A 26413-nucleotide genomic window follows, 5' to 3' on the forward strand; every position below is an offset into this window, starting at 1 on the left:
CATTCCTGATGCCCCATCCCAGAAACTGCCAGGCAAGAAACAGGAGGTTCGTGATGCTGAAACCTCAGGCTTGGTGACACGGAGAAAGCAGCTTGGACTAGGAAAGAAATATGTTAGACTTTGGGAATGTTAAACAATCATCTTCATTTTTTCAACAAGTTTCCCAGTGAGAAGAATCAGGGGGGAAATCATCTCACAAAATGTCTTTTAGAAACTGCTGCAGAAAACTTGTTGGGTTTGGGGGCGGGATGTGGGGTTGATGTGGGGTTTTCTTGCAAGGTAACATTAGACCTGATGCACTTGATTCATATTTTCAGGTCATCCTCACAGCCAGAAGAGCTGCAACAACATAAATCCCAAAGCAAATTGTTGCTGGAGACTGAAGAATATTCTTCTGTGTTGGGGCTGGAGTCCTCTGGGAATTCCCTTCCCATGTGCAGAAACCTCCAGCTGCTGCTCCCAGTGCAGGGTCCCCCTGTGCTCACAGGCCTCTGCAGCCACTGCAGAATTTGCCTCTTACCATGGCCGCTGTTTCCCTGAAGTAAGGAGGTTCTCCTTCCACCATCTCGATGGTCACAATGCCAAATGTCCACCTTGGGGCCATAAGGAGATCTGGTCACAACTTCTGGGGCCATCTGGTGAGCAGTGCCCACCATGGAGCTGCGCTGGTCCTGCTCAGGGCTGAGCTGAGCGCAGAGGCCAAAATCAGCTGAGGACAGAAACAAACCCTGTCAAAGGCAGCTGGAATGAGGAAACCAAGCACCAAGACTCCCCAGTCTCAGTCTGAGAGTGCAGTAGTGAAGTCAGCTGGAAAAGCCCTCAGGGCTGTAGCCAAGCAAAGATGGAACTGGACCCTTCAAGAAACCATTGAGGAAGGGTCGGGGGATGTGAGAGAGAAGAGGGGAAGGAGGCGGGAGGAGGAGCGGGGAGGGGGGGGAGCGATTGAACCGGGGGAAGAGAAGGGGGAGATGAGGAGAGGAGCAGAAACAAGAAAAGTAGCGGGGATCCCCTGGCCTTCATCGAGGTGTCCAGGGGGGGCCAGGAAGATGTGGAACCCGCAGCCAGGAGTGTTCCCAACACGGGGGGCTCCGACCCTGGGGGTCACCCGGGATTATCCAGCGCGGATCCTCCCACGGGGGATGGAGATGGAGCGGCGCACGGAGCTCGTCCCGCACCGGGCACTGCGGGATCCGCGGGCAGCGACCCCTCCCCCCGGGCCCAGCCCCCACCCTTTGTCCCCCTCCCTTTGCCCAAATCCGTCCCATCACGCCCCCCCAAACCCCTCCCCATCGCCCCCCAATAAACGGCCCCGGGCCCAACTGGGAAGCTTTACTGGGAGCACTGGGAGCAGGCACTGGGCGGGGGCAGAGCGCCAGCGGGGCTGGGGGGACACGGGACCCCCCAAAATCAGCGGAGCGGGGACGGAGCGGGGGGTCCCGGCGTCCACGGGGAGGGGCTGCGGCCGCCGGCGGCTCAGGAGCTCTGTGGGCAGTGAAAAGGGGGTGACACCGGGCTGGGGGCCCCGGCGGGAGCGCACACGCTCCGCCACGGTGGGGACGCCACCCCCGGCACCCGCCCTCACCTTCTTGCGCAGGGAGAAGCCGAGCCCCAGCGCCAGGAAGACGAAGCCCAAGACGAAGCCCCCAATCCCCATCAATATCTTGAGGCGGGCGGCGTCCGACGGCATCTCTGGGGGGGTCCGCAGGGCTCAGCACCCCCAAAACCTCTCAGGGACACACCAATGCGCTCCGAGCGCCCCCTCCAGGCTAATTCCAGTCTCTCCCATTCGCAACCGGCATCCTCTAAACCCCCTGCCCTTTGCACCCAGCACCCCCAAACTCCCTCCCAGGCACACCCAGCACCCCCAAACTCCCTCCCAGTGCCCACCACGACCCCTTCAACCCCATCCCACCCTCCCCAGCATCCCCCAAACCCCTGCCCAGCCCTTGCCCAGCCCCCAGCCCCTCTCCCACTTCCAGCCCGGCTCTCTCCAGCTCCCTCCCAGTGGCTCCCAGCACAGCCCAGCGGCTCTGCCAGCGCCCCCAGGGGCTCCCCCGTACCCCAGTGCCGCCTCAGGGGCTGCTCCAGGCTGACGTGCTCCACCTGGCAGCTGTAGCTGAGCCCGCGCCGGGGCGGCGTTTCCAGCAGCACCAGCAGCTGGTAGGTCCAGTCCCCGTTGGGGACCACGTCGGTGGCCACCACGTGCTCCGAGAGCTCCTGCTGGCCCTGGAACCACCTCACCTGGATGGCAGCAGGGTAGAAATCCATCACGGAACAGAGCAGGCGGCCGGGGCCGGGCTGGGAGTTCGAGGGGGGCACCGGCGAGATGGACACGTTGGGGGGCAGTGGGAGAGAGAGAGGAGAGGGCTGGGTTTGGCTGGAAAGGGACTGGAATGGGCTAGGGAGGGACTGGGAGCGATTGGGGCGGCACTGAGAGAGATGGGACAGGGTGGGGCGCGCTGGGACGGATGTTGAACGTCCGGGCTTGAACGAAGAATGAACTGGGAAATAATTTGGAACGGATTTGGAATAGCTTGAGAAGAGGAGGGACAGACTTTGGAAGTACTGAGAGCGACTAGGATATACTCGGAGGGATTTTGGTGGCCCTGGAATTAACTGGGAATGATGTGCGCGGCACTGGGAGGCCGACTCCAGCGCGGGGCCCTCGGGATTTGAGCGCCAGGGACTCTGCATGGCAACCGATGAGTCACCAGAGAGACGCGCTCTCATTGGCTGAAAGGAGCCGGCTACACGGACAACCGGGATGGACACGCCGGGCAGGCCCAGGGATGGATTGGGACGGACTGGGAGAGCCACGGGGCTCACTGGGTGGGACAGGAGGCCCCGGGGTTGTTCCGAAGGCGGGCTGAGGGCCGTGGGCTGATTCTCAGAGACGTTTTGAGGGGCTCCAGGGTCATTGGCAGGGCAGGGCCTGAGGGGACACGCTCTGCCCCGCGCTCACCTCGGTGCCCCGTGAGGAACGGGGCAGCAAGCTCGCAGCCGGCCCGGCAGAACGTGTCAACCGCAGCCCGATTATCCTCCAGTATTTCCGGGATTCCGTTGCAGCACCGAGCCTGTGTCTCCCCATAGGGGGTGTCTCCCACGAACACCCCCACGTCGCTGTCGAACATCATGTACTGCTTCTGGTTGTAGATGTACCTCCTGACGAACCTCACCTTCTCCGTACCATTAATGAAGTAATGGTACGTTCTCTCGTTCTCATCTCCTGGAACACTCCTGTGAGTGCAGAACACAGATCCGGGGTTCTCCCCCCAGCACGCCCCCAGCGCTCCGGGGGCCACCCTGGATCCCCACTCCACACCCGCTGTGCCCCATGGCCGCCATGGGACCCTCCTGCCCGCGCTGCCGCTTCCTCTTTGCCGCCCTTCCCCACTTTCCTCTTTCACATCCGCTCCCCTCCCACCTTCGGCCGCTCCCAAATGACTTTTGCGGTGCCATTTCACCACAATTTCCCCGATACCCAGCCCCCTCGGGATCACTTTTGGCGGCCCACCTCCCGTTTTTCCCCCTTCCCCACCCTCTCACACCCCTCCCACCACCCCTCAGCCCGTCCCGCTCTCCCTTTGGGGGGTCCCCTCCTCCTCCCCCTCCATTGCGGGCTCCCCCCTTCTCCCCCCCTGTCCCAGCGCCTCCCGCCCCCGCTCACCCGAGAGCTCCGCGCCCGCAGCCGGGGGGGCTCCCAGCACCACCAGTGCCACCAGCAGGGCCTCAGCTGCCGCCCCTCGCCCCATGGCCGGGGCCGGGCAGGGAGCAGCAGCCCCAAAGCAGCCGCGCTGCGCTGGGAGCGCCAGTCCGGAGCAGGGCGGGCTCGGCAGCGCCGCGCGCTCTCATTGGCTGCCGCCGCTTGGGGGCAGCGATCGGCCACGGGCTCTGCCCGGCAACCGATGAGGCAACGCCCCGAGCTCTCATTGGCTGTACTGCCTCCTGCCTGCGCTGCCATTGGCTGAGGCCTTTCCGGGACGCTGCAGACCCGGGCTGGGGGTTTTTTGGGCAGGGGGAACCTTGGGGCGCTGGGCAGGTGGGGCGGGAATGGAGAGGCGCGGGCTATCGTGGACAATCAAAGCCGCTCATTTCACATTTAGCCCCTATTTTTGGGTTACTGAGCTCATTCAGAATTTTCTGTTCGGATCCCTTTGTCCCGCTGTCCTGGTTTGAAAAGGAAGTGAGTTTTTTGGGATTCTGTGGTCAAACCAATCGGTGTTCAGATTTGAATATTGCTGCCTTGTGTGGCCCCTGAGGACATGGATTCACCTCTGAGCACACAAGGGGTTAAAAGCAGAGAACTCCCAGGGGAAGCTCTCTTGGTTCCGGTGGGTGAAAGGTTCAGAGCTGCCCTGCCCAGCTGCGGGCTGGGTGCGGGAGGGGAAGCCATGCGGCCGGCTGAGGAGAGCCGGGCCTTGGACAGAGAAGGGAGGTGAAGGCCCCTGCAGGATGGAAGGGTGGAGGAGCACTGAGACGCATCGGGCAGCGCCCCCAGAGAGAGAGAGAGAGCCGGTGCCTGTGCCTGTGCCTGTGCCTCCTTGAAATTTGCTCTCTTGTGCTGGCAGCACAGCTGAGAAGGAGAAAGGGTGCAGAGAGAAGGTGCCCGGCAGGGCCAGCGTGGGAGTTCTGGGGAGGCAGAGCCTGAGATTTTAACCCTTTTCTTGGATGATGGAAACCTTACAAATGCTGATTCTCCTGGAGTTGAATGAGAAGAGAGATAGAGATGAGATAAGAGGAGATGGGCCACAAGAGAAGTTGAGAAGAATCTTAGGCGGGAGAAAATGATAGAGTGGCCTTTGGCTGGACTTTTCTTGCATACCCATGGACAGAACCATTTTTCCTGTGACACAGAGACTGCATTTAGGGGGAGGCAATGGCTCGGAGCCAAGAGAGTGCAGTGATGTGATGTGAAGGAGTGGCAAGAACAGAGATGGATGAGGAGGGTGGTGGTGCCCTCTGCCTTTAGTGAGGAAGAAGATCTTTGTTCTTGAGACCCCTCAGCCCCACGGGGTGAATTTGGGAGGGACAGGTGTCCCAAAAGTGAGAGACTGTGCTCATTTTTGGAACTGGGCAAAGCATCCTTAAAAGGGGAACCCCAGAAGCAGCTCTGGTCCATGTGCAGTGCTGAGAGCACTGGGCATGGAAGGAAGATGTCACGATGGGAAATGATCTCCGGGCGGTGCCACGAGTGACATGGAAACACAAGAGGTTTCAACTGTGTTTCCTGGGGAAGCCTGTGGCACAAGAGGGACTCCTCTCTCCTTGATGAACATAGAGTTGATTATCTGAGGGGTGTTGAGGGACTGACAGATGGTGACCTGAGAGGTGGCAACTGAATTGCAAGTCCAAGGTTTTGCCTTACTGGGATGTATTGGGAATTCGGTTGGGGAGAGGAGGAATGTTTGGAAGGTTTTCATTATTTCTGTGTGTTTCTTTTATATATTTTAAGTTAAGAAAGATTTTTTTTTCTTTGTATTCCGAAGCTGGAGCCTGCTTCGCTGTATTCCTTGTCACATCTCACAGCAGACACCAGAGAGAATGTATTTTCATGGGGGCAGTGGCATTGTGCCAGCATCAAACCGTGACACCAGGGAAAATGGCTGCTCGTGCCAGTCCATCCCCTTGCCCAGAAGGCGCCCGCTTGTGTTTGGGCACGAGCTGCTGGCCACAGCCAGATGGGCAGCACCCGCAGCATTGGCCATCAGATGCTGGGCTGATGTTTTCATCCAGAGAGAAAGAAAAACAGCCAGAAGCACACAAGGCAACTTGACAGCATCTCTGTAAGAATGTCATTGTCCTGTGAATGTCAATAGTGGATGGTGGTTTTGTGCTGCAGATAATCACTTCCAAGCAAAAATCATTCCAGGAAGGGACAACAGCCTCTGCCTTCTGACAGATACCCAGTGTGGCCACCAATTGCTCCAGGTGCTCCTGCCAACAGCCACCAGCAGAAAAGATCACATAGACCCCAAGGCACGTTGGCTTTGGCTGTCCTCTGGCAGAGATGTCCCTCGGGGCCACAGGTCTCTGTGGCAGGAGAGAGGCACCAGCATTGGCAGGCCTTGGGCAGGGCAAATCTCCTTTGGCAGGGACTCTTCCACAGCTGCTGCTGCTGCCAGCGCTGCCCAGGGGACAGAGCAGTATTGGAACTCTGGGCCGCACGTCCCGTGTCTGTATCACGCCCCTGCCAGTGTGCCGGCCACCCAGCACCGGGACTGGTCCCAAAGAGGCCGTGGCAGGGCCTGTGGAAGGCCCCGGTGCCCTTCCTGCTCTGCTGCGCTGGCAGCCATGGGGGCTCATTCTGCTGCCCTGAGCAGGCAGAGCAGAGGAGCAGCTGCTTCTTGTTTGGGCTGTTGCTAAAGTTCCTGCTGGGCTGTGTCTTCAACACTTGGGGCAAGGTCTTGCCTGCAAGCTGGGGCAGTTTTGGTGGGGTGGGGGTGTCCCCAGGGCACGTGGAGGTGTGTCCCGGGGCTCTCTGTGACACAGTGCACCGTGGTCACAGTGGGATGGAAAGGGACAGAGTGTGCAAGGGTGACCTTTTGTTGACACGCCGTGACGTAGGTGCTGGCGGCGCCACGGCCACGCCACAGTGCTCAGTGCACGCGACGGGAAAGGATGGGACAGAGCAGTGCTGTGAGGAGCCCCCACACAGCCAGCTCGTTCCTTGCTGACCTGGAGCTTTTCCAAGGCATTCCCTGTGCAGGTGACCTCGAGGCCAGGCTGAGGGACTCGGGGACGTGGAGCATTTCCCAAGCGTCTGCAATCTCTGTGGCCGGTGCCCTGAGGACAGACTGTGGGACTTGCAGTCCTATTTCCTTCCTGAGACTTCTCTCTTGCTCCTGCCCTCGAGGACAGACTGCAGGACTTCCTGTCCTGTAGCCTTCCCGAGGCTCCTCTGTTGCAGGTGCCCTCAGGGCACGACTGCAGCACTTGCTCATCTTCAGCCCTTCCGAGGCCTCTCTGCTTCAGCAAACACTCCTAAGTGCAAAGAGTGACATGGAGCAGAGAGCCCCCAGCATGCCCAAGCTGGCCTGGCTGGAGGAGGAAGAGGCTGGAGCTACCTCAGCACAGCAGCCTGAAGAACTGGAGCAGTTCCAGCTGCTGCAGGAGCGTGAGTGTCAGAGCTGGGCCACAGGGCTGGTGCCTGCAGGCAGCTTGGCCCCATCCCATCCCATCCCATCCCATCCCATCCCATCCCATCCCATCCCATCCCATCCCATCCCATCCCATCCCATCCCATCCCATCCCATCCCATCCCATCCCTGTGGACATATCCATGGATAGGACAGAAGCTGGGCTGGAGCACCTGGCAGCTGTGCTCCATCCCCTGGGGCATCCCGAGGCTCTCCCTGCCTGGGGAGCTCAGGGCTGGGCTGTGTTCTCTGGCCCCTCCCGCAGCCCCTCAGCTCTGGCTGCGCTCTCTCTTTGCCAGATGCAGCCAAGGACGGGACACAAGAACAGGAAGCCGCCCGTGGCCGCTTGGGTAGAACGGCGCAGGTACCTGCGGCCATCCCTGCCTGGGCTGGGCCTGCTGGCACTGCTCAGCCAAGCACCAGGCTTGGAGCGCTCCATGGGTTCTCCCTCTCTTGCTGCCCTTCTCCTGCAGACCCTGTGTGAATTCAACACGTGCCCTTGGCAGGAAGAGACCGCCGGTGTGGGCATGGGTGTCTTGACCAACCTTCCGTTCCTCGATGCCGAGAGCGGTGCTGCCATGCTGGATTTGCTTGTGGAGAAGGGTGTCTCCAATCCAACGCAAATAAGCAGCCTGGGGCAAGGGCTCCATGGCCCCAGCAGTGGTGTGGCGCCTCCAGCCGGCTCTGCCGGGCTCCCTTGGCCTCTGAGACCTGGCCCAGTGCGGTTGGAAGGGAAGAACTTCTCAGGGGAAGTTGCTGCTCTGGCAGCTCTGCGAGTCTCCCCGTGCCCTCTGCAGGTGCCTGCCATGGTGAGGTACATCCACCAGTGGCTCACGGCCAATGAGTCTGCTGGGCACAGGCTGGACAAGGCCCTTCTGGAGCTGACCCAGGAACACCCCTGTGACGTGCTGATCACCCTCTTGCGCTGGGCCCCATCGTGTGACAGGTAGGGCAGCCCCACGTGCCTTGAGGGCTTAGGCTTCACCGGCCATCACCCTGTAGAGCCTGTCCCTGCTGACTGCCAGACAGGCGGGCAGTTCCAGGATCCTCTGGCTCCTCTGTTTTCCAGTGCTGCCATGTCAGCTCCTGAGCCTGGTGCCACGCTCCCTCCCTGCCCCTCCGGGCCTGTACCCACGTGGGCTGGCTGGGGCTGCCAGCCAGGGGCAGTGGGCAGAGGCAGGGCTGAGGGCCAGCGCGGGGCCCTGCAGCTGCCCAGGCCACGGCGCTGTGGCTGAGCCCGCCCTGACACAGAGCTCTGACCCCACAGAGCTGCCGCCACCATGTGGGGAACCATCATGTCCTCGAGCAGGACTGCGGAGCCGGCGCTGCAGCTGCTCCTCCATGTGCTGAGCGCCTGGCCAGTGCACAGCGTTTGCACCTCCAATGGGGACGATGCAGGAGTCTTTGCCCTGGCTGTGAGTTTCTGGTGCCGGCCTTTGCCAGCCCCCAGGCCGCCTCTCCAGCAGCCAGCTCTCTGTGCTCCCCCCAGCTGCATCTCCCTGCCTCAGGCACTGGGCTGAATCCTGCCTTAGGGGCAGGGCTCAGGGGCACCAGCCCGGCTGCTCCCCCCATGTCTCCCCCGGCCTCTCCTTTGCACACTCAGGCCCTGCCACGTGGATGTCTTGGCCACTGAGCGTTGTCTCTGGCTGTTTTATTTCTTGCAGGCAACCGTGGCACTGTGGAAAATCTTCAATCTGGCCTGGCGCTCGCCTGTTGTGCTGGAGTATTTCCCCAGTCTCTTTCTGCATCTGCTCTTCCAAGCTTACATCAGCACGCAGGAGATGCCAGAAGAGGTTGAGACCTTGGGGCAGGGATGCCAGGAGCAACACGGCCTCTCCACCAACCCCAACAGGTGCTCCATGCCAGTCCTCCCAGTCTCCCCATCCCTCCCATGCCCCAGGGCAGGAGCCGGGGCTCCCAGCGTGACCTGGCCTTTGCTCTGCACACAGCTTTGCGCTGCAGACCCTGAAGGCCCTGCTCTGCCAAATGCGCTATGAGCACGTGGTGCTGTCCATGGAACGCAAGCGTGCCTGGGACACGCTGCTCCATGCCGACACCCACCACTGTGCAGTGGGTCTGCTGGCCAGGTGAGACCTCGTTCTCCCCACCGCCCCTCTCCTTTGTGCCCACAACACCGCACACCGTCCCCATGCTCATGGGCGGCAGGGCCTTGTCACCAAGGGAGGGATGAGCAGACTAGAAAAGGCCGGCAGAGGAGGGTGCCCGGGAACAGCCACCTCCCAAAGCGCCCCCGTGGTGCTCGGGAGCAGAGCAGAGCTCTGCCAGTCAGCCCTGGGAGAGGTTTGCCCGCCCGGCCCAGGAGCAATGGTGCCTTTTCCTCCCTGCCAGGGAGATGCGCCGTGTCTCCACCATCTGGTGCTGCAGCATGGCATCCTGCCTCTTTGAGCTGCTCAGCCAAGGCCTTTCAGACTGGGAACTGCCCGCCCTGGCCTTCCTGGTGGAGGTGAGCCCCATGGCCAGCGCTGCCTGGCTGAGCTGCCTCCCAGCCCTCTGCCCTCTCGTAGCTGCAGCTGCCTGGGACGCTGCCTGTGCCCTGTGCTGCTGCCTTGGCTCGGCCCTGTGCACTTCTGAGCTCCTGCCAGCTGGCACCTCTGTGCCTGCTCTGTGCCTTGCAGCTCCTGGATTGCCTGGACTTGAGCGAATGCATTGAACAAGTCCTGGAGATCCTGACAAGGCACCTGCAGAGCCAGTCCAGGGAGACGCATCGCGTGGCGCTCCGAGGCCTCGTGGTGCTCACCTCGATGGTGAGAAGGAGGCAGCAGCTGAAGCTGTGCTGGCAGCGTGGGGCTGGGGCAAGCAGCCCCTTGGGCTTAGCTGGGCTTTGGCAGCTGTGGCAGCTGCTCCCAGCTCTCCAGGCCCGCTGTTCAGCTGCCCGAGTGCTTCGGGACAGGCCTTTGGCCTCTGAGCCCTGCAGCAGCAGCAGCAGCAGCAGCAGCGTGGGGTTGCCCAGCCTTGTTTTGCACACAGGATCCAAGCATGTACAGCCTGAGCGAAAGCCTTGTGAAGCTACTGTGTGATAGGGACGAAGACATCGTGGAGAAGACCCTCATTGTGCTCAGCCTCCTGATGCTGCAGAAAGACCTGGCAATAGCCATCCCCATCGCCCTGCAGCTGGCTGAGGCGCTCTGGCACCTCTTTGTCAATGTGAGGCTCTGTGCCCTCAGCCACGGGCACTTGGGTGCTGCCTTGGGCCTGGGCACAGGGGGGCCTGGAGCAGCGGATGTGGAGGGCTTTGGCTTCCTTTCCAACAGGACAACAGCCTTGTGCAGCTGCTCTCCATTTGCCTCTTCCAAGATGTGATCATGCTAGTAGTGGCGAAGGGAGAAAAGCCCCTGAAGAAGCCTGTGAGCCAGAGCCTGCTCCCACTCTTCTTCCACTGCCACGATGAGAACCGGTGTGTGGCACAGGTGAGGCCTCCTGGGTGTCCCCATGGAAGGGGGCTCAGCTGTCTCCCCACCCCCTGGCACCTGACGGGCTCCAGCCTCCTCCCAGCCCTGGCACAGAGATTCGGCTCCTGTGCCCTGGGCTGCGGTGCCATCTCTGGGTCTCTGCTGCTCTGCAGGCCTCTCGGGAAACGTTGCTTTCTGCAGTGAGGTTCCTGAAGAGGAAGGATCTCAAGCAGCCGCTGCAGACGGATCAAATGTGGAGATTTGCTGAGTGCTTGGTAAGGACAGCCTGGAATGCCCAGCCCAATGCCCGGAGCAGCCGCCTGCCCACGGTGCCCAGTCTGTGGGGTTGGCAGCTGTGGCCCTTGCACAGTGCTGCACGCAGGGGCACCGGCCTGCGCCCCACACGCCGCTCCCTTCCCTGGGCCGTGCGGGCTCTGCTCCAGGCTCCTGTGGCCCCACGGCCGGTGCCGACGGAGCCCCGAGCCAGCCGGGCTCTGATGTGGGGCGGCACCGCGGCTCGCCGGGCCCTGTGCCCCGTGCCGAGCCCGGCGCCTGCGGCTGCTGGCCGGGCCTCGGGGCTCTGTGGGCAGGGGGAGCAGCGCCGGCCCAGGGAGGGAGCGCCTGGCCCAGGGGCAGGGCCCGCATCAACCCTTTCCCTCCGTGCCCTGCCGCTCTCTGCAGCTGGCAGAGGACAGGAGCCGAGCGGCCGAGCACCTGCGCCTGGCCCTGCCGTCCCTGCGGAGCGCACAGGAGGCCCTGCGAGAGGCGGCCGTCAGGTTCATGGGTGAGCGCCAAGCCCGGCTCCCTCCCCGGCCCGCCCCATTGCCGCAGCTCGGCCCCGGCCCCGCCTGCTGTGCCGGCAGCAGGATCCGGGCGCGGGCATGGGCAGCCCCCGCTGGCCTGGGCATTGCTGCTGCCGCCCTCTGGCAGCCGTGCCCTGGGGCGGCAGCGTGCGCCAGGGGCCCGGGCTGAGCCCTGCCGGGCCAGCAGGGCGTGTGGCCTCAGGGCTGGCAGCGCCTGTGGGCGGCAGCTGTGGCTCTGAAGGCAGGACACGCTCTGTGTTCCCCAGGGATGGCCGGGCCCTACCTGGCAGGGCAGCAGCCGCAGTTCCGCATCATCTGCAGCGGTGAGTGAGGCCCGCGGGCTCTCGGCGGGGGCTGCCGCTGGCAGCTGCGTTCCCTGGCCCGCCCGCCGACGGCTCCGCTCCCTGCGCGCCCCAAGGGCAGCGGGGCCACAGCGCAGACACCTTGCAGGGGCCTGCGGGACATTCCTGGCCAGCAGCTGCCAGCTCGTCCTTCTTGGCTCCTGCTTCCTCCAGGCCGAGCCAGGAGCTGCGTGGCATGGACGAGGCTGGAGGCTCCGCCCAGCTCCCCGCAGATCCAGCCTCTGACTGTGCCTCTGTTTCTCTCTCTGCAGCCCTTCAGGACATGACGGATGACACCAGCCCTGCCATCTCATGCCTGGCGCTTCAAGCTCTGTACATCCTTTTAGCTGTACAGAGCGTTACCTCCTCCCGGCTCCAGAGGATGCGAGACCAACTCCGCCGCCTCTGGAAGTCGCGGCCTTTCCTGTGTGCCCGTGGCTGAGTGTCCTGCCGCGGCGCTGTGCAGAACTGAGCCGGGAGGCTGCGTCTGCTGAGGCAGCCTGAGCCTGCGGGGAACACCTCTCCTCTGCCAGCACTTCCTTTCCCTTCACCCACTAGAGGAACATTAAATTGCTGTTGTTGGATAGCCGGGTGTCCAGGAGCTTTCTCTTGGTGCAGAGTGTCTTCAGGCCAATGGGGAAGAGGGGAAAGGCTGCTTGGTCTGCGCAATTTGCCCGAGCGTGCGGTGTGAAAAGGAAAGTGGCCAAACGGCCCTTGGCCTTTGGTGGTTCCTGCAGGAATGTTTTTGTTGCTGCATCGAGTCTTCTGGAGCTGGGGGAACAAGTGTGTTTCGTGTTGAGAGAGTCTGTCTGAAATATCCCTCGTCTGCCTTACGATTGTCATGGAGAGAGACCACCAAAAAATTAAAACCCCTGTTTGCTGATCCGGTGGCCGGGAAAGTCATGTGCCTGAGGCCTGAAAGCATTGCTAAGTTGCTGTTTTCACAGATGTTGTTTGTTATACGCTACACTGAGCTCACAGGGCATCCTGCCCTTTTGCACAATAGCTCTGGAATCCTCCCTACCTCTCAGCCTGGCTGGTTTGAGCGTTAGGGTTGTCCCCTCCTCCAAGAGAAGACTGTTCATAACCACTGTGACAGACAAGTAGAGATGTAAGAAACCTCTTCATCAAGGGACTGAGACATGAAATCCCTATGTGAGAAGGCCCCTGTCACCCTCTTCCAGATACTGGGACTGAAAGCCCCAACTCGGGGGAGGTGTACAGGGTGAGGAAGGAAAGCTGCCCAAAGCAAGATGGATGTTGCAGGTGTAGGCAGTGGACAACAAAAACAATGACTCTCGCCTGCTGCCAAACTTGGACTGTGTGTACCCTTATTTCCCACCCCCCCCCCCCCGAAGATACAATAAACTACCTTTGTTTCAGCTGCAAAATCCATCCCCTTTGCCCTAATGAAAAAGAGTATAATTGGGGTCCAGATGAACTGGGCCTCTGAGACTTCCCCGACGCAACAGGCGGGTCCTCGACTGGACTGGACCAAAGGACTTCGTCTCTACATTTGGTAGCTCTATTCCCTCTCTCTTTCTCTCTCTCTCTCTTTTGTCTCTCTCTCTTCCCCCATCTTTTTCTCTCCCTTAATCCCTCTATCGCATTTTGCTGTGCTCATTCAATAAAGGTGCATTTGTTTCGATTATCATTGAAAACCCCCTTGTACCGTGTTGGTTCTTTTTGCACCCTTAGATCAAATCCACGAACCATCACGAAACCCGTCCGTGACGACCGATCGTGACATCCCCCGAGGACCCCTCCCTAAATTCCCCTCCAAAGCCCCCCAGCACCCCCAGACCCCGCTAAAACACCCTCAAGTTCCCCCCAGACCCTCCCCAAATTCCCCCCCAAGCCTCCTCAAGACCCCTCCCCAAATTCCCCTCACGACCCCTCCCGGACCCCTCACCTGTCCCTGCGCCTCCTCAGCAGCTCCCGGAGCCCCCCGTCCTCTCCCAGCGCCTCCCCCGCTCTCTCCAGCGCCTCCGGCAGGACCCGCCCGAGCCCGGGGCGGCTCCCGGGGGTCCCTGAGGGGGTCCCGGGGGGCGGGGGGGGGAGGGGGCGCCCGCTCAATTCCCGGCCTCGGGGTCAAGGGGCGCTGCTTCCAGCTCGGCTCTGATTGGCTGGAGCAGCGCGGAGAGCACGGGAGTTGGTGGCGGGAGACGCCCGGTGATTGGTTGGTTTCGTAGAGGGAGTGGGGGCATGGTGATTGACAGGAGATGGGCGGGGCAGGCGGGCTCCGCTGAAGGCAGGCGCGCGGTGATTGGTTGGATAGAGGCAAAGAATGCGGGAATTGCTGAGGGAAGACGCCCGGTGATTGGTCGGTTCAGGTCGAGAGAGGCGAGAGCAGCTGAGAGGAGGAACGCGATGATTGGTTTGTTCGGTGTGTGAGAGGCGGGCATGTCTGAAGGGAGGCATGCAGTGATTGGTTGGATAGGTGCACAGAGAGGCTGGTGTTCCTGAGGGGAGACCCGCGGTGATTGGTTGGTATGGGGCCGGGCGCGCTGCTATTGGCTGGGAAAAGTCCGGGATTTTTAAGGGAACATTCCTGGTTTCTTGGGGGAAAACTCTCGGATTTTTAAGGAAAAATTCCCGATTTTTGCAGTAAAAAATCACCCGGAGCTTTTGACCTTACGTGACCCCAAACAACTCAAATAACCCCAAAACACCTGAAAAAACCCCCAAATATCACCAAACAACCCCAAACAATACCTAGAAATCCCCCAAATAACCCCAAACAAATCCAAAGAACCCCAAAAAACGAAAAAAACCTCCCCGAAGTTAAAGCCAAAAAAACCCAAATGATATCAAGCACACCGAACAAAAAAAAAAACCCCATATACACCAACATTACCCCAAGAACCCCAAATAATTCCAAATAAACCCACATAAACCCAAATAAACCCACATAAACCCAAATAAACCCAAACAAACACTAATACTTCCAAAATACCCAAATAATTCCAAATAACCCCAAATAAACAGAAATAAACCAAGAAAAACCCGAAAGAAACCCCAATTAGTCCATAAATAACCCCAAATAAACCCCAAACAAACCCTAAATACACTCAAATAAACCTCAAGAAACCCCAGTTCCTCCCGTCCCCACCACAAAACAGATCCCGACCAATCAGAACGCGCAACACCGATGACGTTCCACTTGCTGCGCACAAACTCAGAGCCCTGGCCTCGCTCAGCGATTTTCAGCCAATCAGCGCCCGGCCCGACTCTGACTCATCACTTGCCAGCCACAGATCAAGGCCTCTCACTGCGGGAAATACTCAGAGACCGCGCGGGGTAATTTCCAGCCAATCAGAGCGTGTCTCGCTGATGACTCATCAGTTGCCCGGAGCGGATTTGGGGAGGGGGGGAAGGTGACGCTGGGGATGGGCTGGGGACCCCAAATTAATCTAAAACGGGGTCGGGACCCCAAAACGGAGCAGGTGGGGCCTGGAGCACCCAAAACCAAACATGGGGGAGGGGACTGGCGGAACAATTGGAAAGGGGAGGGAGAGCAGGGAAAAGAGGGTTGGGACCCCAAAATTGAGCTGGGAGGGGAATGGGACACCAAAATTGAGGTGGGAGGGGAGTGGGACACCAAAATTAGGCTGGGAGAGGTATGGGATCCCAAAACTGAGCTGGGAGAGGGATGGGACGCCCTAAATTGAGCTGGGACAGGGGTGGGACCCAAACAGGACGAAGCCAATTTTGTTTGTTCCTAAAATATATAAATGAGTTTATGGATATGCAAAAAGTCTATGAATATGCAACAGGCTGATGTCATGGGAGACAAGGACCAACGGGTGAAGGTTGTTATGGCCTTCAAGACCCCCCAGTTATTTTCGGAGACACCCCTTAATTATTCTGGCTTGATTACATCAGCCTGTTGCATATTCATTGACCCTCATGCATAACCATAAACTCATTTACCTATTTGAGGAACTATTTGACATGGCCCATCCTTGGGGTATCTCCCCATTTCAGGAGCCTCCACTGGAATGGAAACTATATACCCCCTCCCTTTGATTATTAATAATAGTAATAACAATATACTAATACTAATACTACTACTACTAATGCTAATAATAATAATAATAATTTGAAATTAAGGGGCTCTCAGGAAAAGATATGGGAAGAGAAATATCAGTTCTTTATTAGGAAAAATTAAAAATACTAATGCAGTAGTACAAACAAAAAAACAACAGTGACAGAGTCAGAATTCTTCGGGAATCCAGTGAAAAAGGCTGACCCTCTTGGAATCCAGTGGGAAAAGGGCTGATCCCCTGGGAACCCAGTAGAAAAAGAGCTGATCCTTTGGGAATCCAGTGGAAAAGAGCTGATCCTCTGTGAATCCAGTGGGAAAAGCTTGATCCTCTAGGAATCCAGTGGAGAATGAGGCTGATCCTTTGGGAATCCATTTCTTACCCCCCCAAAGACAAGACAAAGGCAGTTTTTACAGGGCATCCCAAGGGTGGAGTTGGGGTTTGGGTCAGGGGAGCAGTTCTTAGCAACACAAGAAAGGTGACATTAACATCCTTCCTCTTAGCAACAGCAGTACTTGACACAGAACGCGTCCCCAAATCCTAAATTCCCTCTAAAACAACTGAGAAATTATGGAACTTCAGATATATTTGATCAATTTCCTTCATTTAACCCAGTTTTGGGTGTTTTTAAAGGATGAAGGTGAAGTAGAGGAAAATTAAGGCCAAACAAAAAGTAGAAGCAGCCAGCTGTGTTGTCAACATGAATCACAGGGAATGTGAGTGACCAGGGCTGTGCCCAAAGTGCCTCCTCCAGTGGGGGAAGGAGCTGGAGCAGCGCACGAAGCTCTGCCCGCACTCGGGGCACTCGCAGGGCTTCCCTTAGTGGCGCCTCCGTTGGTGTCGGGTCAAGTGAGAGCTGCTGGAGTAGCTCTTCCCACACTGGGGACACTCGTAGGGCCTCTCGCCAGTGTGGATGCGCCGGTGAATGACGAGGGTGGAGTTGCGCTTTAATCCCTTCCCACAGTTGGGGCAGCGGAAGGGCCTCTCCTCTCTGTGAATCCGACAGTGCCGGAGGAGACAGGAGCTGGTCTGAAACCTCTTCCTGCATTTATCACACTCGTAGGGCCTGTCCCCTGTGTGGATGCGCCGGTGGGTGATGAGGGAGGAGCTGTGCTTGAATCCCTTCCCGCAGTCGGGGCATTGGAAGGGCTTCTCCTCCATGTGACTCTGGTAGTGCCGGAGATGGGAGCTGGTCAGAAAGCCCTTCCCACACTTGGAACACTCGTAGGGCCTCTCCCCAGTGTGGGTCCTCTGGTGCGTGATCAGGCTGGAGCTCCGGCTGAAGCACATCCCACACTCGGAGCACTTGTAAGGCCTTTCTCCAGTGTGGATCCTCTGGTGGCTGATCAGGCTGGAGCTCAGGCTGAAGCTCTTCCCACACTCCCCACACTCATAGGGCTTCTCTCCAGTGTGGGTCCTCTGGTGCACAGTCAGGCTGGAGCTCTGGCTGAAGCTCTTCCCACACTCCCCACACTCATAGGGCTTCTCCCCAGTGTGGGTCCTCTGGTGCACAATCAGGTCGGAGCTCACGCTGAAGCTCTTGCCACACTCCCCACACTCGTAGGGCCGTTCCCCAGTGTGAATCCTCTGGTGCCTGATCAGGTCCCCTTTCCACCTGAAGCTCCTCCCACACTCCACGCACGTGTGGGGCTTCTCCCCATCATGGAGCTGCTCATGGAGCACCAGCTCCGAGCTCTGGCTCCGTCTCCGGCCGCCTTCCCGGCCCAGGCTGGCTCTTTCCCCCGCAGACCCCCGCCAGCTGCGTTTGCAGCCCCTCCTCGTGCGGCATCTCCGGGGCTTTTCCTCCCTGTTGGCTTCCTGCGCCGTGGAGCCGCTCAAAACGGCCTCTTCCACCAGGTTCTGCCGCAGGCATTTGTCCTCCCTGCTCTCCATGCTCAGCTCCTGCTCTGGTGGAGGAAGGACAAGGACAGGATGGGATTTGCCTCCGTGCCACAGGCAAGGGCAAGGAGATCCCCCCAGGGCTGAGTTGCAGCTGGGGCTGTGCTGGGCTGGGAGATGGAGCAGCACAGAGGGGAAAGGGGCACTGACTTCCTCCTCACCTGCCTCAATGTCCCAGGGCATCTTCCTCTTCCTCGCAGGCTCCCAGGCCTTGGCAATGGGAAATCCTGGTTTGGGGAAAACAAGGGACGAGCGCGTTTGTAGGAGCATCGGGGGGTAGGACGGTTGGGACCGACGGAGACGAGAGAGCTCTGCAGCCAGGTCGTGGAACTTGCGGTTTATTGCAAAGGGCCTGGGTGCAGGGCCCTGCTTGGAGCTGCCAGGCACAGCTCGGAGCTGCCAGGCACAGCTCGGAGCAGGCCTGAGAGAAGAGAGGGGTAGAGAGGATGAGAGGGTAACAGAGAGCAAAAGCATAAGAGAGTAAGATTCCCATTACAATACAATCAATCTTCTTCTGTGTTGAATATTCTATTTCTCACTAACCAATCTAGAATCAGATGCAAATCCTACAGCATTTACATACAGCCAGTAAAAATCATTAGATCCCCATAATGTGTTACATTTTAAACCCCAAAAACTTCTCTTTGGACCCCTTCTGCTGAGCCAGTAGGGTCAGCTCTGACCCTTGGATCTGTCTGCAAGCAAAAGGAATTGTTTCATCAAAAGGGGAATACCTTCAGTTGGGCCACACCATTGTTTCCAGTTGTTCACTAACTAAGGTATCTCAAAGCTTGCTTTCATTTCAATCTTCCTTATTCTTCCTATATTCCCAAAATCTTCTCCCAGATAATCATATTTATAAGGTTTTCCTGTTTCATCTTTTCCAACACACATTGAGTTTGAAGGTCCCTCTGCCCGAGTCCATCTCTACAAGTCACTGGCCATCTGGGTTCCAGAAAAACCTCCCAAACACCCAGATTCAGCCCTGGAAAAGCCTCCCAAGAGTTCCCCGTCCCTGGTCCCTCCCCTCTCCTTTTCAGGGATTCCCCCCTGTCCCAGCTGCTGGGCATCATGCTTGGATTGGGGGTCCCCCTTCTCCTCAGCGCCTGCCCTGCCCAGGCTGCTGGCAGTCCCAGCAATGCCAAAAGCTCCCCCCGCTTCGCTCTCCCCATTTCGGGATGCCGGGGCTGTTTGGGCTCCCTTCTCCCCTCATTCTCTGCTCTGGGCTGCAGCGGCTCCAGGGAGTCCCCCCTGCCCCTCTCCAGGCTCTTGAGGCTCCCGCCAATGGCAGCGCTCCCCCCTCTCTGGGCTCCCCACTTTGGGCTCCTGGGGGACACAGGGCTCTGCTCCTCCAGGCTGCCTCTGCCGGCAGCCGCCACCGCCACCCCCAGTGTTCCCCCAAGGGGCCTTTTCCACTCAGCCTTGGACTCCTTCATTCTCCAAACATCCCCAAAAAACCCAACCAAGGGACCCCTGGATTTATTAGTTAAAAAACCTCATTTAATTGAGAAGAAAGATAATATCCCATATGTTAGACAGGAGATTTTAGGAGAATAAAAATCTTTGAAGTACCAGAAACACCCTAGACATAACAAGAAAAGACAAAGGGAAATGAAAGGGAGAGGAACAAGAGGAAAAATCATAAAGAGAGTGGGATCCTCTGCAGGTCTTGCCTCCTCCGTTCGCAGCCCAGGCGCCTGTCCCGGGTCCCGGCTCGCTGCCTGCCTCAGCTCCGCCTGCCCCGGTTTCCATCCCAGGTGCGGCCTCACTGCCCAGGGCAGCTCCACCTGCCCCGGCGCTGTCGCTCAATTTGTGTGCCCTGCTCCCACTGCCTGGCCCGCGACCGCTCTGCCAGCCATGCTGGGGAAGATGGGGGTTGCTCTGTCCTGCCGCCTGCTCCAAGGTCACCGCGCCCACCGCACCCAGGGGGGGTCCCAGCCATCCCATCCCCGGCTGCCCTGCCCGTGCCACCTGCACTGGGCACCGCCACTGCTGCCGGGCTCTCCCACCTGCCTTTGCTCTGCCGGCAGCTGCCGGATCAGCCGCCATCAGCCATGTGGGGGCTACCCACGCTCCACCTCGGGCTCCACGGGAAGATCCCCCTCTGGCGATTCCGGCAGCAGACCCTGCCCACACTCCCACTGAGCCTCGGTGGGATATCCTCCCCTGACCCCGTCCTGCTCTGAGTTACGTCCCCTTGGTAACCACAGCTCTGGCTGTTCAAGGAAACTCTGTCTCTCTCTAGAGGAAGCACCTTATCAAAACACTAGGAGCTCAGTTAAAAGGCAGCCCTCTCCAAATTCTTTCTCAAAACATGGTAGAAAGGCTAGAGAAGGTAAAAAAGTGAAAGAGTTAGATGAAGAGATTGCTCTATTTCCGTTCAGAGAGGTTTCCATGGGAGGGATGCGCTGCCCCGCCCCGCGGGGGCCACCAGCGCCCCTGCCGGCCGTGCCCGGAACTGCACCCAAGGGCAAAGCGCCGCAGCCCAAAGGCCGGGACTGGGTCCGGGCTCTGTTTGCTGTCAGTGCCGCAGCTGTTGGTGTTTGTTTGCTTTATTATACACACTAGTAAAGAACTGGTATTCCTATTCCCATATCTTTGCCTGAGAGCAACTTGATTTCACTAGTCTAAAAATTAAGATGGAGGGGATTTGCATTCTCCATTCCAAGAGAGGCTTTTTCTGCCTTCCCGAGCAGACACCTCTCTTGTAAAGCAAGACAAGCACCCACAGGCACTGAGGGGGCTGCAGGAGGGGCACAAGAAGGCCCTGCAGCACTTGGGCACAAAGGCACAGCAGGTGAATGCAAGAAGGGAGCAGCAAAAGGCCAAGCTGAAGGCAAAGGCCATGGCACAGTTCCTACAGCCCCTGAGGGATCAACCCCAGGGCCCAAGGGGGCCCCAGCACCCAGGGCACGGCTCGGCCACAAGCACCTGGCAGAGGCATTGCCCTCCTTGGCAGGGGAGAGCCCACCCAAACAGCCCCTGGCAAGGAACCAGGGCTCCAGCTGCAGGGCACAAGGACACTGCAAGCACAGACAGCAGCACCCTCAGGACCAGCAAGTCCACCCCTTGATGGACATGGATTGGCAGGGCTGTCACAGCTCCCATCACACCAGGGACCCTCCACACTGCAGCCCTTGAGAACATTCAGGGTGGGTCTGCATTGAGATGAGGCATTTCCTGATGGACATAGGGGCTTTTCAATCCACTCTGAATCTTCGACATATGGGGGGGAAAATGCTAAAAATATGTTTAATTAGTGAGGGGATAAGTGGGAAAGATGCGTGGTTTTATTCAACCACTATTGGTACATCTGGGAAAGGAATTTGAAATACATGAATTTTTACTTGGTCCTAATTGTTATCATGATTCACTGGGAAGGGATTTGATCACTAAACTTGGAATGCAAATTAATATTATAAACGGTGATACAGAGGCCAGTTCTATTGTACCTCTGTGTCAAATGTCTGGCCAGGCCTATATTGAAGTGAACCCTGAAGTTCTGGCAGTCCCAGGGAAAGAGGGAAAATTAATATGGAGTCTATCCAAAGCACTCTGAAGCAAGCAGGACAAGTGGCATCTAACAGCAGCACCCTGTTCCAAGGAAGGGAAGGAAGGGGAATCAGAAACAATACTGGTCACCACCCCATGCTCAGCTCAACCCGCGCAGCTGTGGGTGCCTGTGAGAGCCTGGCACTGAAATGCCCTGAGCAGGAAGGCTTCAATATCTTCTGCTGACACCATGGCACCTAACAGGGGGGCAAAAGCGATTCTCACTGCTTCAGCAACCACTGGAGCAGATATCAAGGCACATTCTCCCACAGGAAGCTGGGCTGGCACACAGCCTGCCCTGGCACTTTGCTGCTGCCAACACCCAGCCAGGACATCGGCTCCTGCCCAAGGAGTGCAAAGCAGCACCACTGGTGGCCAAGGGGCCCATGCCAAGTGTCCCTGAGGCCAGAAACAGCCGCCAGCACAGCTCAACACAGGGGGACCCCTCAGCCTGGCCTCAAGGGCTCTGAAGCCCCGGAGATTTGCACTTCCCGCCTGCAGCAGGAGGATGGGAGGCCGCCCCTGAGCCTGCCCTGAAGGCAACGCAGCAGCAGCCAGGGCTCCACAGCGGGCCAAGCCCCTGCGCCTGCCCACAGATCCTCGCCTGGAATCCTCTGCAATCCTGGCCACCCTCCTCTGCCATCTCCAGCCACTGGGGCCAAGCCTTGCTGCCACTGCTGCAGCTTCAGCGCTGGCTGGGCCTGCACTGCCACAGCTGCTGGGGAACACCACGGCACAATTCCACTCTGGGGCTCACTGACACCCACACTCTGGGCTGCCTGCCACTGCACTCCTGCAATATGTACCGATTTCAGTTCTTTTAAACCTTATTTTTCTACTCAGCCTTGGTTTTGTTTGCCTTGGGGAAATGAATTTTAAAGGTTTTATTTAAGGGGTGTTACACTGCTCAACGGAGATGAGTTTTACATCTCAACAGACTGGGAATAGCCCAAAAGACACCCACAGAGATAACGACCAGCAACAAAACTAGAAGAGATTTAAAGGTCATGCTTTAACTCATAATGAGTTAACAGAATACTGTTTAAAAACAAGAAAAAAAAAGGCATCAAAAAAAGCAAGGGAAGGTGGGTGGGAAAGGAACAGGGGAGTCATCAGATAACTGCCCTGGAAGAGATGCTTTGGTTCTAGTCAGGCTGGAGAGGAGCTTTAGAAATGCAAATGAACACTGCTGGGGCAAAGTGTGGACAATGTACCTGGGTCTCTTGCCTGGGGCAGGAATTGGGCTGATTCCCTCTGCCCCTCACCCCAAGCTCTGCCTGCTTGCACTGATGGAATTTGCACAGCTCAAGGCAGAGCCCAGGGGGAGGATATCTGACCCTGCAACAGAAACGGGTGAAGTTGCAAAAGGAAACAGAACATGGAGAATGTTGCGAAAACTTCACTATAAACAAATGGGAGGCAATCATCCCTCTGCCCACCCCCAACATGTTCTGTCAATGTCTATTTTATATACGGTATATTAGAGCACCGGGGTGTTTCTGCTACTCCAACTTCAGCGAAATCAGCTGGGAATCCAAGTTTAAATTGATATTTAAATTAGAGAAAATGGGCCATTGATGCAGCCCTGGCTCCTGAGGCAGTGCAAACAATTACAAAATCATAAACGTCCACCAGAACAAATCCTACAACATCATGGACCAGCCCTTGGGAACCCCAACCAATTCATATCAGGAGCCACAGAACCCATTTCTCATTTCAATGGCATCACTAGATTACAAGCTCTCCTCGCAATAACCAACCAGACAGCTCCAGCTCCTGACCTTCCTGCCGACCAATCCACTGAAATGAGGAACACTTCACCATGGGACGGGATCAGATCATCTGTAAGCAGAAAAAAGAGGAATTTGTGGAAAATTAAATGTCTCAAACTGCTCTTGGCAAAAAGATGACAAAGGAAAAGTGGTGAAAAAAAAAACAACAGAAACAAAAAAGCAGTTCATGTATTGGTCCAAATGTGGAAAGGATGGGAAGGGGACACGATTTCGTGGCTCCCTCACAGACGATGGGTTAAACGAATGTTGTTTCTTCTCTGACGTGCTATAGCAACTCTCATCTTTTTACCATGCTCCACACCTTGAGAGTGCAGCTCATTCAGCAGCTGAGCGAGGGCATGCAGGTGGCAGCCAGGCCTCCAGATGCAGAAACGGCTAAAGAAGGACAGGGAATGAGGACACTGCGAATAATCCCAAAACCAAAGAAGACTCAGTAAGGAAAAAAGAAAGAGAAAAAAAAAAAAAAAGGAAAAGAAAACAAAATCACTGAGTGAATCCACCTGGAGATTGGGTCAGGGACTCGTACATAAGGAAGGAAAAAAACATCAGTTTCAAAAACTGTTACTAATTTACATGGACCGCTGCTCAGACAAAGTCCCGCTGAATTCCTGAACTTCCAGAAGAACAAAGACTTAACAGAGCCGTGAATATCGGCTGTTATACAAAAGTGGGGGTGCACATTAACGAGGACACGCAGTTACCGGATCGGGAGGTCTGAACCTTCCAAGTACCTCAGCCAGTGGGCAAAGGGAGAGGGAGATGAGGCCGGGGAAATGAGGATAAAAAGGAGGCTGCGAACTACAACAATGGCAGAGAGCGCACGGCAAATGCCCCACGGCCTCTCCCTCTGCCCAGCAATAAAGTCACTTTTACAGGACTCCTCTGTCTCCTCTGCGCACAGAAACCTCCGGCCACGGCAATTTCCCCGCACAGCCCCGGGCACGGGGCAGCCCTTTCTGTCCCAGCCACAGCAACCGGGCCGAGCCAGCGCTGCTCCGGCAGCGGCTCCTGCCGAGGCAGCGGCCGCAAGGAGACCGCGGGCAGCCGCTCCCGCAGCGCCCTCACGCCAGCGGCAACACGCGCCGGACACGGCACAACGAACCCGCCCGAGCCCCCTGCCGCCCCCGAGGCCCGCAGCCAGCCCCGAGCCCCCGCACAACCCAGCGCGGCTCCCACCTGCGCTGCGGCCTCCTCCGAGCTCCGCCGCCGCCTCACCGCGCTCCGGCCGCTGCCGCCGCTCACGGGACCACACACACGCTCCGACAATGGCGCCGCTGCCCAGCCACGGCCGCCCTCAGCCCGCCACCGGGGCCCTGCTCCGCCCCGCTCCCACCAATCAGCGCGCCACAACCACGTCTGACGGCACCATCTCTCAATCGCAGCCAGGGGCGGGCTCTGCACACAGCACAGCCCCGCCCCGCGCTCTCAGAGCGCCCCGGGCTGCGTGAGGGCAGAGCCGGAGCTGAGGAACAGCCCTGGAACGGGCCCGGGCCCGAGGGGATTGAGCTGAAAACACAAACAAACTTCTCCGCAGCTCCCGCCACGGCTTTCCCAGCACTGCGGCTCCGGTGGCTCCGGCTCAGCGGGAAGCCCTGGAGCCTCACTTCTCCTACCCCTAATTAGGAGCTTTAGGGCATCGCTTTGATTTTCCCCAAAAAGGGAAAACCGCCCCAAATCCCTGTGTATGAGTCGGGGAGGGGAGAGATTTCGGACAGAAAACTCCAAAAACTCAGAGCAGGATAATGAGAAATAAGTGAAGACCCTTAAATCCAGCTTTCCCCCACGCCTCCCTCCTTCCAGCTGCACCTCCTACCCCGGCAGTGCCGCAGACAGGGAATGGGGCCGGGCTCAGTTCATGCCCCGGGGCTTCTCCCTCTGCTCAGGGACAGGAGTCGTTCCCCTGCTGCACCCTGGGCTCTCTCCCACCGGAACTTCTCCAGGAACTTCTCCAAGCTGAGTCCATCCCATGGGGCACAGCCCCCTCCAAGTGCTGCAGCGTGGGTCACTGTGCCACAGTTTCTCAGTGCTAATCTCAGGGGACTGTCTCTCGGGATATTACCACTACAGCACTCGCAGCAGAATATACACACGGAATTTTAACAGTTCTGAGCAGAAATTAAAAGAACCAACGAGAGAGAGAAAGCGGCGCTCCGGAGCGGCGGTGCGGGAACGATCCCTGCGCCAGCACTGCCGGCCCCAGGCCAAGCCCAGCCCCGCAATCCAACCCCGCTGCTCACAGCGCCCGCCCTCCCCGGCCCGGGGCACAGCGAGCCCCGCACCCGCTGCGCTCCCGAGCACAAAACGCCCCTTCCCACCGCGCTCACCCGATAAACACAGCGCCCCTGCAGCCGCTCACGCCTCTCTCGCTCCTCCCGAGCTTCTCGGCCTCCCGCAGCCTCTGCCCCGCACCTGGGCCCCGCCAGTGCCGCGGGCTGGGGGCAGCAGCTGCACCTTCCTCTGCCTCTGCTCCAGCCCTGCCCAGGTGCCTCGGCTCCCTTCGTGCTCGCCACAAACTGAGGCCTTCACAAGGCTGACCTAGAACAGAGGCCAGACACGGTTACACAATAAAGCAGGCATTTGTTAAAAGGCCTCCGTGGATACACCTTGGGCAGAACAAGAGCCCAGCCAGGGCTACGCCCAAGATGAACCAAAATGGCCACAAAACGGACGGCCGGTCACGAGGTCTGTCACTTTTATAAGTTCTACTCCATTTGCATATTGGAGTTAATTGTCCAATTATGTCTTTAGATGATGAAGTCCCATCCTTCTTGTTTTTCTCTCTTCAGTGCCCGTTGTTTATGCTCTTGGGCCTGAAGTTTGGATTATTTGTTCTTGGGTTCACAGCTGGAAAGGAATTGTTTTGTCTCCCTGCTCTGTGAACAGAGCTCAGCATCCCTTAATATGAAGCCCAGACCCACAGAGTAAAGCAGCACAGAATCTGAAAAACAGAAAAGCCAAAACCTGAGGCATCAAATCCATGAGAGCCCCCCACACACTCACCACACCTCCCCCTCGGCACCCCCCAGGCCCTCCCCATTGATTGAAGCCCCCAAAATGCTCCCAGGCCTGAGCCCCTCAGCCCTCCTGAACCCCCGGCCCGTGTTCTCACCTGGGAAACCCCAAATCTTTGGGAATTCTCAACTGGGATTACCCAATTCCCTGGAAACCTCACCTGGGACCCCCAAAACCTCACCTGGGAACTCCAAACCTTCCAGGATCCCCCCAACTCCCCCAGGACCCTCCAAACTTTATCTGGGATTTCCCCAACCTCCCCCAGGAGCCCCCAAACTCCACCTCGGATCCCCCAAACCCCCAAAACACTGGCGACAGTGGGACAGAACTGGTGGCACTGGGTTGCTGACACTGGAATGGAACTGGTGGCACCAGGTTGGTGGCACTGGAATGATGACACAGGGGTGGTGGCACTGGGACA

At 58.1% G+C, this 26413-nt stretch overlaps 2 pseudogenes; one reads left to right on the top strand and one right to left on the bottom strand.

Annotated features, from left to right (window-relative positions):
* The window catches only part of LOC131093377 (uncharacterized), a 1138058-nt pseudogene that overhangs the window by 839602 nt on the left and 272043 nt on the right, over positions 1-26413 (top strand).
* Positions 1-26413, bottom strand: part of LOC131093378 (zinc finger protein 208-like) — a 496041-nt pseudogene that overhangs the window by 15084 nt on the left and 454544 nt on the right.

This window comes from Melospiza georgiana, chromosome 25, assembly GCF_028018845.1.
Source record: "Melospiza georgiana isolate bMelGeo1 chromosome 25, bMelGeo1.pri, whole genome shotgun sequence".
NCBI lineage: Eukaryota > Metazoa > Chordata > Aves > Passeriformes > Passerellidae > Melospiza > Melospiza georgiana.